We start from the raw sequence: 13,298 nt of genomic DNA, 5'->3' as shown, positions 1-13,298 counted from the left end.
TGGCTGTATGTATCAGGGATAGTGGTTACTATGATGATCAAAAGTTCTCTTTTTATCCTGGAGAAATAAACTTAAATTTGCTCTGCAGCAGAAAGGTTTGAGGATTGTCCCAGATAAAAATGAAGCCAAGTAGTTGAATTATTTACCACGTAAAAGGTATTTTTTCCTAAGGTTGTGGTCACTTGATGTTATTCCTAGAAAAGGGCACAGTTGTCTGTGTATTTTAGAATATAAAAATAACATTTCTAAAAGTAAAGTGATTATTTTCCCATCTATGGGATACATTTTTTAAAACTGTAATCATTACATACGCTGATTTACAAAATAATAAACCCTCAACTAGCTACTCTAACGTGAATGAGTTACTATACAGATAGAACATTGGCTAACCAAAGAAGTCACTGGCAATTTTTTTTGAGGGGGTGGTCATAATGGTTGTGTCACTGAGAGACTAGAGAGCCCAGCTGTATCTGCTTAAGCTTGATTAAAATAGCTCCATCAAGTGTGAACAGTTCAAGTGGAGTCCAGAGGCACTTCCCAAAGGGTTCTTTGTCTGTGATTTTCTTGCTGTGGTCATTTGATCAGGAGACTCAATTTCCAACACTTTGGGACTCCCCTGCTGAGAACTCCGGTGCTGAGAGTACAGCTGTGCAGGGCACCTGCTAATCGTGCCGTTCATCAGTTATCTCCATGTCGTTGTCTGTGCCACCAGACTCTGAACTTACTTTTTATTCCTGTATTACTATGCTCTTGTAACTTACTTTTGAAAATTATTACAACATTGTCGCTTTAACTTTTAATGTTAAAATGGCAACAGGAAACTCATGAACAAAGGAGACGTACATAGAGACAGCCTATTCATTAAGCCCTGGAAGTTGCATACATTTCCTCCCCACTGGCTCTTCCAGGGCCCTGTGCAAGATTTCCCTTTTCTATTCCTAGTGAAGTCCTTGACACATAAACCAGCCCTTAAGGAAAAGCTGACAATGTTGCTAAAGAAACAAATGAGCCAGGCAATTCAGAAGAACCAGAGGCCAAATTTCCCCTTAGGATAACAAGTTCAGCTCCAGTGACAGTTCAACCGAAATTACTAGAAGGATATTAATTCCCTGTTGGTCTCTTTAAAATGAAATTAACAGTCTAAAATCAATAATTTCAAATCTATACAATGATTAATAACCTACCACATGTGACAGAAATATAGAGATTCCTCAGTTCTAAATGTGGTGACTAATTATAAATATTTCAAAGCCTCCAGCAAGACTCCAAGGTCCAGTGGACCCTGAGTCTCTAAGTTATTGAAATCCCTTTTGCATTTGGCTGCAATCATGTTTTGCCCAGGTGGAACCAGAAGGCTTATTTTGAGGTCTAGGGTGTCTCAATCTATTTTTCTTAATAAGCTCAAAGGAGAATACTTCTCGGACTGGGATTATGACTTATATAAGATTTTAAGGAAAAAAGTGGAGGTCATCCTGCACTGGGAAGTTTCCACAACATACAAAGGAGAGGAACTTCATCCATCAACCAATACTTGATTAGATCTTGTACCCTTCTAAGAAGAGAATGATGTCCTCTCCCACAACGTACAAAGAAGAGGAACTTCATTAGTCAACCAAGACTTGATTAGATCTTACACCCTTCCGAGAAGAGAATGACGTCCTCATTTTCAATAATAAACCTCAGTCTTTCAAAAAGAAATAATCTGACTGTATGAATCCCATTTTAGGAAGACTTTTTACATATCTTTTTTCATCTGAAACATAATTAGAAGATTTTCATGAGCAAGTTAAGCCCTTCTAAAAGCATACCCAGAGCCAATATATAGGGTTTGGTCATTATTAGGATGAACCATATAATATTGCCTCATTGAGGTCAAAACTATAAAATATTGGCCAAAAAAACTATGGCATTAGGGGTCAGTCTTGGGGGACAATGACCTGAAACAGGTAAAACAGAATTTCTGAGGTTCTGATAATGTTCTGGTTCTTTATTTGGGTGCTAATTAATTTTTTTAAATGCATTGAGTTACATGTGTGAGTTTTCATATGTATATTACACTTCAATAAAAGTTGATATTAAAGTAAAATATATATGTACACTTCAAAGAAATAAAGAAAAAGAGGATAAAACAATAGAACATCTCACTAGAGAATTTGAATCTATGAAAAAAATCAAATAGGTATTCTAACAAGGAAAACATAATATCTAAAATTAAAAACTAAGTAGATGAGTTTTATAACATTGGTGCTGGAGCAGACAGGATTAGTGAAAATACTCAGACCAAAACACACAATGCAAGCTGTTATCAGTAGGCAGTTTGCATGAGCTCAGGAATGTCATGAAAGTTAAGTTGCCTGCCTAAATACATAAAGTGAATTCAAGCTTTTACAGAGGTAGTTAAGTTACAGAGGTAATTACAGAGGTAGTTAAGCTTTTAAGTGTAGATGTGTAGGATAAAGAGAAGAGATGATGGATGATAATTATTCTTACTTTTTATGCTTTTGATTCAAGACCTTATATAATTATCACAGCAATCCTATAAAACTGGTTAACATCACTTTTAAAAGTTATAAAACTAAAAATCTTAACTGGTAATAATTTGCTAAAGATCCCACAGCTAATACATGAGAAAGTTGGGACCTAATACTAGTTTTGTATCATGCCAAAGCCATTAAAGTCTTTTCAAGACTTTAATTCATTTATGAAAGAAGCAGATTAACAAATTACAATATCTCTCTAGCTTTAACTATCTCTGTTGTTAAAAATAATTGTTAATTAATGCCTCAATGGCTTGAACAATACCAAAAAAGATTATGTGGGGCTCTGTGTTAAAATTATTGCAGAGAATTTGTGTTATGTGCTGTTTCAACTTAAATACACTTTATCAGATAATTCTAGAGAGCTAGGGGATCTTCTGTCTTTACAAATGAGAAAACTCACCTCCCTGAATGATAACGTCACTGCAGGATCACACATAACTTATAGCAGATCTGATATTAAAACCTAGGGTTTCAGAAATACAGTCAAGTGCAACCACAATGTCCAATCTCTGGTAACAAATTCTTTTTATGAGGATCTCTATGAGGCACCAATTGTATTTTTTTTCCTTTTTGAGATGGAGTTTCACTCTGTTGCCCAGGCTAGAGTGCAGTGAGGTGATCTCGGCTGACTGTAACCTCTGCCTCCCACGTTCAAGCTATTCTCCTGCCTCAGACTTCTGAATAGCTGGGACTACAGAAGCCTGACTTTTTTTTTTTTTTTTTTGTATTTTTGTATTTTTAGCAGAGATGGGGTTTCACCATGTTGGCCAGGCTGGTCTCAAATTCCTGCCCTCAAGTGATCCACCTGCCTCGGCCTCCCAAAGTGCTGAGATTACAGGCACCACCCTCCAGTTGTATTTGAAAGATAATTTGACACAAGAATATTCCAGCTCTTGACCTTAGCATCATCTTCTTGGAAACCTCTGTGCCATGAGAGCCAACTGGAGGAAGAAGCAAATGCATGGAAGGAAGCAGTGCAAAAGAAGAAAAGTGAGACAGAGGTCCAGTAAACTGCTTAGCTTGTGTGCCCATGAAAACCACAGGAGCAGAAACATGGAATGCCAGAGGTTGGAGATGCTGTTACAAGTTGATGGGCTGCATGCTACTTGCTAGAACTTGTCTCTCAGTGGATCTAGAATTTTCATCACCATGTGGTTGCCGAGACCATCTCTGAGAGACCCACCTTGCTCATACCCAAACAGTCCCTGTCAGTCCTTTGCCTTGGACCTGCGATGTTCTGGGCTGTTTCTGTGTTCAGTTGTGGCCAAGTGTAACATGTATACAACAAATCACCTATTTTGCTGTCTTAGCTAAAGAATCAAAAAAAAGAAAAAAGAAAAAAGATTCTTTTATTACTATTTCAATAGTTTTGGGGGAACAGGTGATGTTTGGTTACATGGATAAGTTATTTAGTGGTGATTTCTGAGATTTTGGTGCACCCATCACCTGAGCAGTGTATGCTGCACCCAGTGTGTAGTCTTTTAGTCTTTTATCCCTCACCCCCCTCCCATCTTTGCCCCCAAGTCCCTATAGTTCAGTATATCATTCTTATGTCTTTGTGTCATCATACCTTAGCTCCCCCTTATAAGTGAGAACATATGATGTTTGGTTTTCCATTTCTGGGTTACTCCACTTAGAATAATGGTCTCCAACTCCATCCAGGTTGCTGCAAATGCCATGATTTCATTCCTTTTTATGGCTGAGTAACATATCCATATATATATATATATATCTACATCATTTTCATTTTCAATATTAGAAGATCGTATATTTTTAAGTTGTCATCCCCTCTACTAATCTCAGTAACTAAGATTTTAAGTTAACATAATTATCAAAGGCCCCACAGCTTACCTATGACTCTACATTCTTTCTCTGAGCAAGTGAACATATAGTTTATTGAAAAATAAAATAATATTATTCTTCATGGATGAAATTCAACACACTCTTGTACCAGCTTCACTAATCAAATAGTTCTTTCTTATGCTTAACATAGTTTTTCTTCAAGTGATTTAAGATATTTCTTGTTGCTCTTTGTGAATCAAATTAAAATGATCAAATAAAAATCATTTTTATTTTTCAAAATCAAGCTAAACTGTTTTTTTAGATAGGCTAGGTTCAATTTCAAGCAATAGAAATTTAACTCTGTCTTAAACAATGAGGAAATTCATTATTTCATTAAACAGGAAATCCAGAAGGAAGGCAGACTTCAAACTTGGTTGCTCCAGCATCTCACTCTTCCATCAAAGACCCAGGTTCTTTTTTGTCGTTATTTTTTGTTATTGTTATTTGTTTCCCTGCAGTGCTGGCTGCAGCCCCCTACTGAATCATAAATCAAGATCTGGCAATTAAAATTAAAGCCACAGTACGTAGGATGGATGCAACATCTTTGTGACACACCATCCCCTTGACTCTCTCTCACCTTGTCTCCCTCTGCTCCCTCTCCCCTACTCTCTGTTCTGGTTCAGTGATCTTCATGCCACACTGTTGCTTGGGGCCTTTGCTCTGTCTCCTGGGCCTAACACATTATTCCCTCACATCACATATTCATTTGCCCAATTCCATCATGTTCTTCAAGCCTTTGCACAAATCTCATAGCCTTATTCTGACCACTTAATTTAATTAAACAACCTATCCCTGGGCACTCTCAATCCCCACACTCCTTTTATTTTACACGGTACTTGTCACCTTCAGATTTATTACATAGTTTATCAATTTATTATGTTGACTGATTATTTTCTTACTCCTATGTCAATCTCCTACTCCTAAATCTCTTACTCCTAAAGTCAATCTCCGCAAAGGCAAGACTTCTTGGTTTACTCATTAGTATATCTCAAGTACCTAGAACAGTCATTAGGAAATAAGAAGTGCTCTATTCAATATTAGTTGAATATTGTTGAATGAATGTTTATAAAATGGCTGCCTGTACTAATTAGGTCCATAGGCTTCCTTGTTTATTTACAGGAGGAAAAGAGAACTGGCTTCTCTTGTTCTGAAGAAAGCAAGGAAGCATTTTAGACTAAGGCTCTTTAGAACAAGAAAGCTTCTATTTCAGAAAGAACAAGCAGGACTCTGCTTAAATCTCATTGATTAAAAATTAGATTACACACCCTTTCCTGAACCACTCCAGTGGAAGAAATATAATTACCAAGATTGGTTTAAATTAATCAGAACCTACTTTCTAAGTTTGATAATGGATTGAAGTCATCTAAACTGAGTCACATGGATTTTGTGAGGAAGAGATGAATACCTTTACAAAATTCAGATTTTATAGGAAAAAGAGAAGAGATCCCAGTTAGATAATCAACCATGCCCACTACATCTCCCACATGTGATGCTTAATTGTTCTTCTCATAGTTCTTATTTCTGTCATGGTCCCTCAGACAATAAACCTCAGAATTATTTTTTTTTTCAGTACTCAGCCCTGGCTACATGATTTAATCACCTGTGGAGTTTTCAAAGCTCCCACTGCCTAAACTGTACCCAATAGCAATTAAGTTAGGATCTGGTGTGGTGGTACAAGACATAAGACATTTTTAAAGCTGTAAGTGATTCTGCAAAATAAATTGAAATGGACCCAATAAACAAACAAGGAAGACTTTATTTAAGGCTATTGCAATTAGGGATAGATTGTATCGCAATAGAAGAGAGATGCTGAACTCAACTTGCTGAAACAAAAGGCAAGGAGCATTACTGAGCACTGAGGTGAGCTAGTGGATGAAGAAGTAGTACCAGAAGATATTAGGGGAGAGATTGGTCTGTGGGACGAGGCCCTCTTTGTTTGCTAGTTGGTGTTTATTAAAGTTAGGCTCCCCCATCTCCTGCAGAGACAAGAGAGAGGGGACCTATTTTGTTGATGATTAAGTTTCAAAGGGATGCCTCCTCTGTCCTTAAGAAAGACAATCCTGGGTTGCAGAAGACTTACTTCTCAAACAGACAGAAAAATTCAGTTGCAAGTTTTCTGAAATAAATCCTCTAACAAAAGGGAGGTCAGGGACCCATCTTCAGGAAAAACGCTATTTAAAGTTTAGTCAACCTGAGGGGACTATTAAGGCCATCTGGGTCAATTCCAGTGTGCAGCTTGTTGAGAACCACCACTCTTCCCCTTTTCCTTCCTCAATAACCATACACATTCAGTTACTGAGTCTTCTTAATTTTATAATTGGTAGGTAAAATTAGGTATCTCTAGTCTGATTCCTTCTTGCCTTACATTTTTGCCCGGGTTCCTGAAAGGGATTCCAAACTATTCTTCCTAGCTAGGTTATCTTGCCACTTCAGTAAAATTGCAACTGACTGCACGAGTTATCTCATTAAATTAAAATACATCTCTTTATATTATTTTCCTACTTAAAACCCTTCACTGCTCCCCATTAGCCTAAGGATATCATCAGATTCTCCTAACATAGTTGCAAGGATCTCGTGAAGCAATCTATGCCCTCCATTTATTTGTTCGTTTCCAAATTATTGAAGGGTTACTATTTCCTTTAGATCTAGATTCAATTTCAGCTTCTTTGGGAAGTCTTTCCAGACTCTGCCCAAACTCCCATGACAGGTGTTATTATTATGACAACAATAGTTATTTGCCTTGCATTATGTTTTCCATGCAATTTTTGTGAGCTCTGGTAAGCTAAGTATTCCCCCTCCACATCTGTTTGTTTATCGCCACACTCTCTTGCCTCTAGGACTAACATATGTTGGATCAAATGAATTAAAGGTAATTTTGACATTACACTATATCCCATACAAGTATATATAGCTAGTAAGTGGTAGAGCTGAGATTTGAACCTAAGAAGACTGCCTCCAGAAAAGTGTTTGTAATAAAAATCTGTATTGTTCAGGAGTGAAGATGACATAGAACAAAGACTAGGCTGCAATACAATGTGAATGAGAAATCAACCCTTGTTGTTGGCTCCATTTGTTACTGAGGCATAACTTAGCCTAAGCTCATTGATACAACTCCCTTAAATTTGTGTGTGTGTGGGTGGGTGTGTGTGTGTATCTGTGTGTGTTTTAATGTCTTTTTTTTTTCCCTATGGTGGTTTTGGCTGTTGTACAAGTGGTAAATTCTTAACACATTGTTATAAGACCAAATTTATAATTCAGTTAATTAATGTTTTATTTTGCAAATAATAAAATAATTTCTTATGAATTAGTTTTTGTTTCTTTTGTTTAGAATTATAAACATAAGAAGCCAATGAATCAAACTAGGATTCTATCTTTTCTTTGCCTGGTTACAGGGGTGTTTCCACTTTTAAGAAATTTCAGGGAAGCCTACTTACCAAGTGTCTGACTCCAGTGCTTCATAAATAGCTAATGGAATCACAACTATACCTTTTTTTTCCACTGGGGAAATAGTTTTTTATATGTGGGAGTTTTAAAGTTATGTCAGAAAGTTCACACCTTTACTCTTGGATTGGCATTGAACTTGAAATTTTGCCTTCTCCAGACTCAAAGAAAAGCTGACCTGAGTCAGAAAGGCAATTGCCATAGAATGTGCTAAAGGAGAATAGCCTCTTCAGCTTTTATCTGTGCATTCACTGCTGCTGACTAATTCTGTTCTGCTAATTGCTGTCAAAAAGAAATGCCCATGTTCTTCTGCCAACCTGGGCAAGGCTGACATATTTCTTGGCTCAGGTTCACAATAGCCTTTGTAACAAAACATACTGATCATCCTTGAAGTGAATCTGACATAGAAATATGTAGCTTGCAGTTAGATGCTTTATACTCCTATATATAGACAGATATTTCTTAAATACTATTAGCTGCATTGTAGCTAGTCCATAGCAAACATTCTTTTACCCTCTGTTGACATATGAAATCACCTATGGTATTCTACTTATGTACTTTCTTGACATCTTTCTTTTCAACAATAAACATTTATTTGGCTTAATTATTTTTGGTATGTGAAAATCTAACACTCTCTACTTTTTTCTTAAGTGCTTTTTATTTCTAGCAGAAAACTGCTTTGTAATTGAAGCCTGTAACTACTGTCCATGCTCCAGAAAATATATTTTTTAAAAAATTGCTGTGCTTGGCTTTCATCTGAGCTTGGTATTTCTGCCCTGACAGCTGGGAGAATATAATAATGGTTGAATACTCACTTCCCTTAAAAAGTTTTCACTGTGATATTTTATTATTCGATTTTTATGGGACTTAAAAATGATATGGTCCCACTCAGGGTTAAAAATAAGAACACATCTAATGTGAAATACAAATTAATGTTTGAAGTGACCATCATTGTGTATTGTCCATTTAACAGCTCTCTACTTGTTCAAATAATTTAAAGGTGACTATGTGTAATATTGTTCCCAGAATTCCAGTGTCAATCAGTAAATAGAAGCTGTGCTGTGGAGAAAGTATGTTGGATTGAGACAGGTATAGGGGAAATGGCTACAACATTATAATGGAAGATACTGCTGTAGAAAATCATCTATGCAGACAATTTTGGCTTGTCGTTTTCATCAGAAGGAATTCTTGTGTTATTAAGCAAGTTATGGAACCAGAGCAAGCTCTCCACTATCCAGCTCTGTTATTATGTGAACACAAACATCACAAAAATTGTCAAAGTCTTCCTTTAAACTTACAGGCTGGGTTAGACACAATTTTCCATCTTCTCCAGCCTGTTTCACTTAGAATGTTTTAAGTCATTTGTTAATTTTTATTCTTGGTTGATTATACCTCACATTCTGTTTCTTAAAAAAGTAAAACTGTCATCTTTTCTATTGTCTTTTAGACTCTAATTATATGATCCTGCTCATTTTCAGTAGCTCATTTCTCCTTTCATTTTGTTTTCCCTTCTCATTTTAGATCCCCTCTTCTTAAAGTTTCTCATTTTGTTTTCTTTTTATTCTAATCACTGGGACTTTCTTCTTTCCTAAAACTGACTTCTCCTTTGGCACTCTTGACCCTATGCCCATCTGTCAGTTATGTGATCATGCTGTGTTGGCTATCCCTCTGCTTCATCATTCCCATTCATTCTTCAAAACACATAGGACTTAATTTGCCTCCATGAATCCAATGAGACCATTCTTTGAAAAATCATCAATAGCCCCACCAGTACCCAGCCCAGCAGCAGTGTGTCAGCATCTGACCTGTGCGAACTCTCAGCAGCATCTCATTTATATTTTCCTGCCTTTCATTTGATCAGTTAAGCTGCTGAAACTTGGATTCCCATAAGAGTCTTTGGGATTATCTTAAGTTCATTTTACCAGTCTCTCATTTGAAAATATAATATGTATCAGGTTGCTTTAGGTGACCGCCCAGGCTCTCTGTTACTCTGTCCATTCCTCATGTTGGTGTGGAGCACATTCAGACAATTCTCTCTGTTTCAAATGCTGTCTTGTCTTCTCTTGCTCCCTCTATAGCGAGACACTATGGTAATATTCCTGAACACAGCTATGATTATTTCTCTCCTCTTTGCAAAACACTCAATAGTTCTCAATTGAATAGAAAGCAAAGTTCGAATTCCTAACTAATGTGTGAAAATCCCTCAATAATTTGGGTCCAACGTTCCATTACAGCCTTTATTTCTTACTATGCTTCAACCCACACAACATATATGATACCAATCACCCACCTCAAGGCATTTCCCAAACATGACTCATGCTTTTTAATCATTTTCCTTTGCTCCATCTTCTCTCTTTCTTGAAATGTTCATTTTTTCTTTCCTTAACTGATAATAATCTTTGAACCCATGGGGCATATAAGATGTCTTATCTAAACTGAAGTCTTCCCTGATTAAGCCAATGAAAATTAATCTTTCTCTCCTATGGTCTGCTAACATTTTTCGTCAATTATTTGTTGAGTATTAAACTATATTTGAAGAACTAGCAATACAATGATAAACAAAATGTCATGATTCATGAACATTGATTGCTGATAGAAAATGTTATAGTTTGCATTAGATTATAGTTATTTGTGTATAAGCCTGTCCATCTTACAAAATTATAAGGCATGGCTTCCTAAAGGATCATGATTTGCCTTTCACAGTACAATGCTCCTGTGTTAGATGAAATGCATTCAATAAATATTTGTTAAATCAATTCTCTTTAATTAATGTTCAATCATATGATTCATAACAAATAAGAAGACACTCAAGCAATCTGGATGAATGATTGACTTTAATTTGAAAATCTGAGAGACAAAACTAATAACTAAATAAAAAGTGTTGATCATTAATTCATTCTGTACCAGTACAATATTAAAGATGTTTCATTTATTATCTTTCTTACTTTTGCAAACAACTCTATGAGATCATCACTTTCATTTTCCTATTTTATAAATGAGAAATAGAGGGATAAGGAAATACAGTAACCCTCTTCTCTGATTCCTAATCACTAACAGCCAATCACTAACTCTATTGCATAGACTGCCTATTAATATTTAGTAGTAATAAATATTCAACTTAATTAAAGACACAATTTGATTTTATATTCTGCCAGATCTCATCAATTTAATGTATCAGTCCAATTACAAATGAAACCTAGGTTAAGGTATTCTTAAAATTGTCTTTTTTCTGGGTCAGAACAAGTCATATGGCACCTCTTAACCACAAGAGGTCCAGGAAACACAATCATCCTTGTGCCTCTAAGGCAGAAATTTGGAAAAATTGGTGATCAGCATTCCCTAAGACTACCAAAGTTTATCCTTGTGGTCACCAAATACTAGACTACTACCCTTCTTCCCATAGGCAAAAAATGCACTTATTCATCCCCAAAGGAAGACAACATTAAGCTCATCTAGTCTCACAGTCAAACTGAATGTCCAAATATCTGAATGATGCACAGTACTATTTATATCAGATTCTAGTGGTATAGGGACAGAAGAATACCTCATTTGGAAAAGGGGATGAATGAGGAACACAGAACTGTCACACATCCCTAGTAATTCTGAAATCCTGCTGGTCAGGTGGTATAAGGACTCTTACTCAGAGGGTGGTTAATGTTCCTTAATTAGACTGTGAATCTGCTTCTTGACAGTAACTCCTTATCCATAGTTTGTCATGGCCTCTGAAAGCTCCTTTAAGGAAATTTCTTTTTCATCATTTTTCTTGGTCATATCTGAATTAGGCATGAGAGAAAGAAAAATCCTCCTGCATAAATTAGTAGTTTTCTCAGCCCCCTCCCTATATGGACATGCTAAGCACCATTTTAAGACAGTGACAGATGCTTTCAATTCAGCCTGTTGATATTTTTGATAGTGCAACCCTCTCAAAACCATACTGAATGTTTCTGATTATTTAATAGTTTCTTTCACTATAAATAAGTATTTTCCATAATATTTTCTAATCAATTATTGCCAGGATTTAGGAAAACTAGGATTTTTTGTGTATTCATCTTCTATCTAGTTATTTTTCTAAACATTGTTATTAATTTGATCAAACTCCTAGTAGATTTTCTTGGATTGCTGTTATCTGCAATTAACACTTATTGCTGTCTTTCTAATATTCTCTATTAGCTAATTTTCTTGTCTGATAACATATTTTTGATCTTCCAACATAATCTGGAATGTAGCTATGACAGCATATATTTGTGTTTTATTACTGATTTTGTCAATATGTCTAATGTTTCACCATACTTTTTTGAGTTTCCCACTAGGTATTTTTTACCTTTAATAAATAAAAATTTTCTCTTATATCTTAGCTTTCTAGGAGTTTCAAATACATAACAAATTGACTTTTATCAGTTTATTTTGATTCTGTATTTAGATTATAACGTACATTTTTCCCTTTAATTTGTAAATATAGTAAATGACATTGTGGATTTATTTCCACTATTGAAGCATTCATGTATTACTGGAATTCAGCAAACTTGATAATTTTACTTTTTTTTCTGGCTTTATCTATGTGCATAAGTGAGATTTTTCTCTACATTTCTTGCATTGACTTCATCCAGTTTGCTACTGCAATTAGGTTAGACTTGAAAGATAACTTTTTATATTATGGAAATAATCTAATTGTTAGAATAAAATAACCACATATTTGAATGATAGTGTAGTTGAATATGGAACTCTGGATTCTAAGCCATGGAAGATATTATTCCATGGTATTTTTGTCTTCCATGTGGCTGCTGAGGTATCTGATAATAATCTGACTCTTGTTCCTTTAGAGGTAGTATCCCCCCTCCCTTTGGTACCTTTAAAGATTTTCTTTATCATTGATATTTTAAAATTTTACTATGCTCTGCTGAGAACCAAGATTTGTTTATATGTTGTTTTGTTTTTGCTTGCTTTTTAATTTATCCCTTTAGCACTTAATCTTTCTTCACCATAGGTGAATTATTTGCCATCTTCTTTAAGTAATGATTTCCTTTTATTGTCCCCATTTTCTCTATCTGCAACATCTATAAGATACATTCTACAATTTCTGTGTATGTCTTCCATGCATCTTATATTTTTTATATATTCTTTTCATTTCAGCTCAATAATTTGCTATTCAGCTCTGTCAATTTTGCTATTTGACCATAAAAATATGTGTAGATTTAAGTCCCAATCTCTAATTCATTCTTTTTATCTGTAACAGCTTTTTGGCATGAATGGCATATTCCTCCTGTTCCTTTGAAAAAATCTACTGGTTATAATTTCTGTACTTATGCTTAATTAACTCTCCATCTTCAGTATATGTTCTTGTTTGAAAACTCTTTTATTCAATATGTTAATGCTACTCACATAGTTGGTGATGTGCTCATCATTTTAGTTGGAGTAACTGTAGGCTGTCTGCTTCTGTGTTTACAGAACTTGCTTTGAATAGGGCAGGAACTCTTG

The sequence above is a fragment of the Pongo abelii genome, chromosome 10, assembly GCF_028885655.2.
Source record: "Pongo abelii isolate AG06213 chromosome 10, NHGRI_mPonAbe1-v2.0_pri, whole genome shotgun sequence".
In the NCBI taxonomy this organism is placed as follows: Eukaryota; Metazoa; Chordata; class Mammalia; order Primates; family Hominidae; genus Pongo; species Pongo abelii.
Note: the sequence above shows the minus strand (reverse complement) of the source record.